The sequence below is a fragment of the Lolium rigidum genome, chromosome 1, assembly GCF_022539505.1.
Source record: "Lolium rigidum isolate FL_2022 chromosome 1, APGP_CSIRO_Lrig_0.1, whole genome shotgun sequence".
NCBI classification, from domain to species: domain Eukaryota; kingdom Viridiplantae; phylum Streptophyta; class Magnoliopsida; order Poales; family Poaceae; genus Lolium; species Lolium rigidum.
Window position 1 is genome coordinate 60,787,678 of NC_061508.1, and position 6,708 is coordinate 60,794,385.

The window sequence follows — 6,708 nt, forward strand, 5'->3', positions numbered from 1 at the left end:
CCGGGCCGCGCGGCCAAGACCCGGGCCGCGCCGCCTCGTTGTGTCGCCACCTCGTGGCCCCACTTCGTATCTCCCTCGGTCTTCCGGAAGCTTCGTGGAAAAATAGGACCCCGGGCGTTGATTTCGTCCAATTCCGAGAATATTTCCTTTGTAGGATTTCTGAAACCAAAAACAGCAGAAAACAAGAATCGGCTCTTCGGCATCTCGTCAATAGGTTAGTGCCGGAAAATGCATAATAATGACATATAATGTGTATAAAACATGTGAGTATCATCATAAAAGTAGCATGGAACATAAGAAATTATAGATACGTTTGAGACGTATCAAGCATCCCCAAGCTTAGTTCCTACTCGCCCTCGAGTAGGTAAACGATAATAAAGATAATTTCGAAGTGACATGCTATCATAATCTTGATCAATACTATTGTAAAGCATATGAGATGAATGCAGCGATTCGAAGCAATGGTGAAGACAATGAGTAAACAAATGAATCATATAGCAAAGAGTTTTCATGAATAATACTTTCAAGACAAGCATCAATAAGACTTGCATAAGAGTTACTCATAAAGCAATAGATTCAAAGTAAAGGCATTGAAGCAACACAAAGGAAGATATAAGTTTCAGCGGTTGCTTTCAACTTCAACATGTATATCTCATGGATAATTGTCAACACAAAGTAATATAACAAGTGCAATAGGTAAACATGTAAGAATCAATGCACACAGTTTACACAAGTGTTTGCTTCTAAGATAGAAGGAATGGGTAAACTGACTCAACAATAAAGTAGAAGATAGGCCCTTCGCAGAGGGAAGCATGGATTACTATATTTGTGCTAGAGCTTTCATTTTGAAAACAAGAAAAATTTTTGTCAACGGTAGTAATAAATCATATGTGTTATGTATAAGATATCCTATAAGTTGCAAGCCTCATGCATAGTATACCAATAGTGATCGCACCTTGTCCTAATTAGCTTAGATTAACATGGATTATCATTGCATAGCATATGTTTCAACCAAGTGTCACAAAGGGGTACCTCTATGCCGCCTGTACAAAGGTCTAAGGAGAAAGCTCGCATTGGATTTCTAGCTTTTGATTATTCTCAACTTAGACATCCATACCGGGACAACATAGACAACGAGATAATGGACTCCTCTTTAATGCATAAGCATTCAACAACAGTTAATATTCTCATAAGAGATTGAGGATTGATTGTCCAAACTGAAACTTCCACCATGAGTCATGGCTTTAGTTAGCGGCCCAATGTTCTTCTCTAACAATATGCATACTCAAACCATTTGATCACGAAAATCGCCCTTACTTCAGACAAGACGAACATGCATAGCAACTCACATGATATTCAACAAAGGTAAAAGTTGATGGCGTCCCCAGAAACATGGTTACCGCTCAACAAGCAACTTATTAAGAAATAAGATACATAAGTACATAATCTTCACCACAATAGTTTTTAAGGCTATTTTCCCATCAGCTATATATTGCAAAGACAAAGGATAGAATTTTTAAAGGTAGCACTCAAGTAATTTACTTTGGAATGGCAGAGAAATACCATGTAGTAGGTAGGTATGGTGGACACAAATGGCATGGTTTTTGGCTCAAGGATTTGGATGCACGAGAAGAATTCCCCTCAATATAAGGCTAGGCTAGCAAGGTTGTTTAAAGCAAACTCAAGTATGAAACGGTGCAGCAAGACTCACATATGAACATATTGTAAGCATTATAAGACTTTACATCGTCTCCTTGTTGTTCAAACACCTTAACCAAAAAATATCTAGACTCTAGAGAAACTAATCATGCAAACCAGATTTTAACAAGCTCTATGTAGTTCTTCATTAATAAGTGCAAAGTACATGATGCAAGAGCTTAAACATGATCTATATGAACACAACAATTGCCAAGTATCAATTTATTCAAGACATTATACCATTTACCACATGCAGCATTTTCTGTTTCCAACCATATAACAATGAATGAAGTAGTTCAACTTTCGCAATGAACATTAAGAATAAAGCTAAGAACATATTTGTTCATACGAAACAGCGGAGCGTGTCTCTCTCCCAAACAAAGAATGCTAGGATCCGAATTTATTCAAACAAAAACAAAAATAAAAACAAACAGACGCTCCAAGTAAAGCACATAAGATGTGACGGAATAAAAATATAGTTTCACAAGAGGTGACCTGATAAGTTGTCGATGAAGAAGGGATGCCTTGGGCATCCCCAAGCTTAGATACTTGAGTCTTCTTAAAATATGCAGGGATGAACTACGGGGGCATCCCCAAGCTTAGACTTTTCACTCTTCTTGATCATATTGTATCATCCTCCTCTCTTGATCCTTGAAAACTTCCTCCACACCAAACTCGAAACAAACTCATTAGAGGGTTAGTGCATAATTGAAAATTCATATATTCAGAGGTGACATAATCATTCTTAACACTTCTGGACATTGCACAAAGCTACTGAAAGTTAATGGAGCAAAGAAATCCATCAAACATAGCAAAACAGGCAATGCGAAATTAAACGCAGAATCTGTCAAAACAGAACAGTCCGTAAAGACGAATTTTTTAGAGGCACTGGACTTGGTCAGATGAAAATGCTCAAATTGAATGAAAGTTGCGTACATATCTGAGGATCACGCACGTAAATTGGCAGATTTTTCTAAATTTTCTACAGCAGGAGCGGCTCAATTTCGTCACAGCAAGAAATCTGTTCCTGCGCAGTAATCCAAATCTAGTATTGACTTTACTATCAAAGACTTTACTTGGCACAACAATGCAATAAAATAAAGATAAGGAGAGGTTGCTACAGTAGTAACAACTTCCAAGACTCAAATATAAAATAAAGTGCAGAAGTAAAATAATGGGTTGTCTCCCATAAGCGCTTTTCTTTAACGCCTTTCGGCTAGGCGCGGAAAGTGTGAATCAAGTATTGTCAAGAGACGAAGCATCAACATCATAATTTGTTCTAATAATAGAATCATAAGGTAACTTCATTCTCTTTCTAGGGAAGTGTTCCATACCTTTCTTGAGAGGAAATTGATATTTAATATTACCTTCCTTCATATCAATGGTAGCACCAACGAGTTCGAAGAAAAGGCCTTCCCAATATAATGGGACAAGATGCATTGCATTCAATATCCAAGACAACAAAATCAACGGGGACAAGGTTATTGTTAACCATAATGCGAAAATTATCAATCCTCCCCAAAGGTTTCTTTATAGCATTATCAGCAAGATTAACATCCAAATAACAATTTTTCAATGGTGGCAAGTCAAGCATATCGTAGATTTTCTTAGGCATAACAGAAATACTTGCACCAAGATCACATAAAGCATTACAATCAAAATCATTGACCCTCATCTTAATGATGGGCTCCCAACCATCTTCTAACTTCCTAGGAATAGAAGCTTCAAGTTTTAGTTTCTCTTCTCTAGCTTTTATGAGAGCATTTGTAATATGTTTTGTAAAGGCCAAATTTATAGCACTAGCATTGGGACTTTTAGCAAGTTTTTGTAAGAACTTTATAACTTCAGAGATGTGACAATCATCAAAATCTAACCATTATGATCTACAGCAATGGGATCATTGTCCCCAATATTTTGAGAAATTTCAGCAGTTTTATCAGTTTCAGCAGTTTTAGCAGTTTCAGGCAATTTTGCACGCTTTGCACTAGGAGTAGAAACATTGCCAACATCAATTATTTTACCATTGATAGTAGGGGGTGTAGCAACATGTGAAGAATTATCATTACTAGTGGTGGTAATAGTCCAAACTTTAGCTACATTATTCTCTTTAGCAAGTTTTTCGTTTTCTTCTCTTTCCCACCTAGCATGCAATTCAGCCATCAATCTAATATTTTCATTAATTCGAACTTGGATGGCCTTTGATGTAGTAAAAAAATTATTATCATTATCCTTATTAGGCATAACTTTCAATTTTAAAAGATCAACATCAGAGGCAAGTCTATCAACCTTAGAAGCAAGAATATCAATTTTATCAAGCTTTTCCTCAACAGATTTTTTAAAGGCAGTTTGTGTACTAATAAATTCTTTAAGCATGGCTTCAAGACCAGGGGGTACACTCCTATTATTGTTGTAAGAATTCCCATAAGAATTACCATAACTATTACCATTAGCGGAAGGATATGGCCTATAGTTGTTACCAGAATTATTCCTATAAGCATTGTTGTTGAAATTATTATTTTTAATGAAGTTCACATCAACATGTTATTCTTGGGAAACCAATGAAGCTAAAGGAACATTATTAGGATCAACATTAGATCTACCATTCACAAGCATAGACATAATAGCATCAATCTTATCACTCAAGGAGGAGGTTTGTTCAACAGAATTTACCTTCTTACCTTGTGGAGCTCTTTCCGTGTGCCATTTAGAGTAATTTATCATCATATCATCAATAAGCTTTGTTTCCGCCCCCAAAGTAATGGACATAAATGTACCTCCAGCAGCTGAATCCAATAGGTTTCGCGAAGAAAAATTCAATCCTGCATAAAAGGTTTGGATGATCATCCAAGTAGTCAGTCCATGGGTAGGGCAATTCTTTACCAAAGATTTCATTCTCTCCCATGCTTGAGCAACATGTTCATTATCTAACTGCTTAAAATTCATTATGCTACTTCTCAAAGATATAATTTTAGCGGGAGGATAATATCTACTAATAAAAGCATCCTTACATTTAGTCCATAAATCAATACTATTTCTAGGTAGAGATAGCAACCAATCTTTAGCTCTTCCTCTTAAGGAGAAAGGAAACAATTTTAATTTTATAATGTCACCATCTACATCCTTATACTTTTGCATTTCACATAGTTCAACAAAATTATTAAGATGGGCAGCAAGCATCATCGGAACAAACACCGGAAAATTGCTCTCTCATAACAAGATTTAGTAAAGCAGGTTTAATTTCAAAGAATTCTCGCTGTAGTAGCGAGGTGGAGCAATAGGTGTGCATAAGAAATCATTATTATTTGTGCTAGTGAAGTCACACAACTTAGTATTTTCAGGAGTACCCATTTTAGCAGTAGTAAATAAAGCAAACTAAATAAAGTAAATGCAAGTAACTAATCTTTTTGTGTTTTTAATATGGAGAACAAGACGGTAAATAAAGTAAAACTAGCAACTAATTTTTTTGTATTTTTGATATAGAGAGCAAACAAAGCAGTAAATAAAGTAAAGTAAAGTAAAGCAAGACAAAAACAAAGTAAAGAGATTGGATGTGGGAGACTCCCCTTGCAGCGTGTCTTGATCTCCCCGGCAACGGCGCCAGAAAATATGCTTGATGGCGCGTGAGACACACGTCCGTTGGGAACCCCAAGAGGAAGGTGTGATGCGTACAGCAGCAAGTTTTCCCTCAGTAAGAAACCAAGGTTATCGAACCAGTAGGAGTCAAGGAACACGTGAAGGTTGTTGGTGGCGGAGTGTAGTGCGGCGCAACACCAGGGATTCCGGCGCCAACGTGGAACCTGCACAACACAATCAAAGTATTTTTCCCCAACGTAACAGTGAGGTTGTCAATCTCACCGGCTTGCTGTAAACAAAGGATTAGATGTATAGTGTGGATGATGATGGTTGTTTGCGAAGAACAGTAAAGAACAGAATTTGCAGTAGATTGTATTTCAGATGTAAAGAATGGACCGGGGTCCACAGTTCACTAGTGGTGTCTCTCCGATAAGAAATAGCATGTTGGGTGAACAAATTACAGTTGGGCAATTGACAAATAAAGAAGGCATAACAATGCACATACATATATCATGATGAGTACTATGAGATTTAATCAGGGCATTACGACAAAGTACATAGACCGCTATCCAGCATGCATCTATGCCTAAAAAGTCCACCTTCAGGTTATCATCCAAACCCCTTCCAGTATTAAGATTCAACAACAGACAATTGCATTAAGTATGGTGCGTAATGTAATCAACACAAATATCCTTAGACAAAGCATTGATGTTTTATCCCTAGTGGCAACAGCACATCCACAACCTCAGAGGTTGTTGTCACTCCCCCAGATTCAACGGAGGCATGAACCCACTATCGAGCATAAATACTCCCTCTTGGAGTTACAAGTATCAACTTGGCCAGAGCCTCTACTAGCAACGGAGAGCATGCAAGAACATAAACAACATATATGATAGATTGATAATCAACTTGACATAGTATTCAATATTCATCGGATCCCAACAAACACAACATGTAGCATTACAGATAGATGATCTTGACCATGATAGGTAGCTCACAAGATCTAACATGATAGCACAATGAGGAGAAGACAACCATCTAGCTACTGCTATGGACCCATAGTCCAGGGGTGAACTACTCACACATCGATCCGGAGGCGATCATGGTGATGAAGAGCCCTCCGGGAGATGATTCCCCTCTCCGGCAGGGTGCCGAAGGCGATCTCCTGAATCCCCCGAGATGGGATTGGCGGCGGCGGCGTCTCTGGAAGGTTTTCCGTATCGTGGCTCTCGGTACTGGGGTATTCGCGGCGAAGGCTTTAAGTAGGCGGAAGGGTAGAGTCGGGGGGCATCATGAGGGGCCCACACACCAGGGCCGCGCGGCCAAGACCTGGGCCGTGCCGCCCTGTTGTGTCGCCACCTCGTGGCCCCACTTCGTATCTCCCTCGGTCTTCTGGAAGCTTCGTGGAAAAATAGGACCCTGGGCGTTGATTTCGTC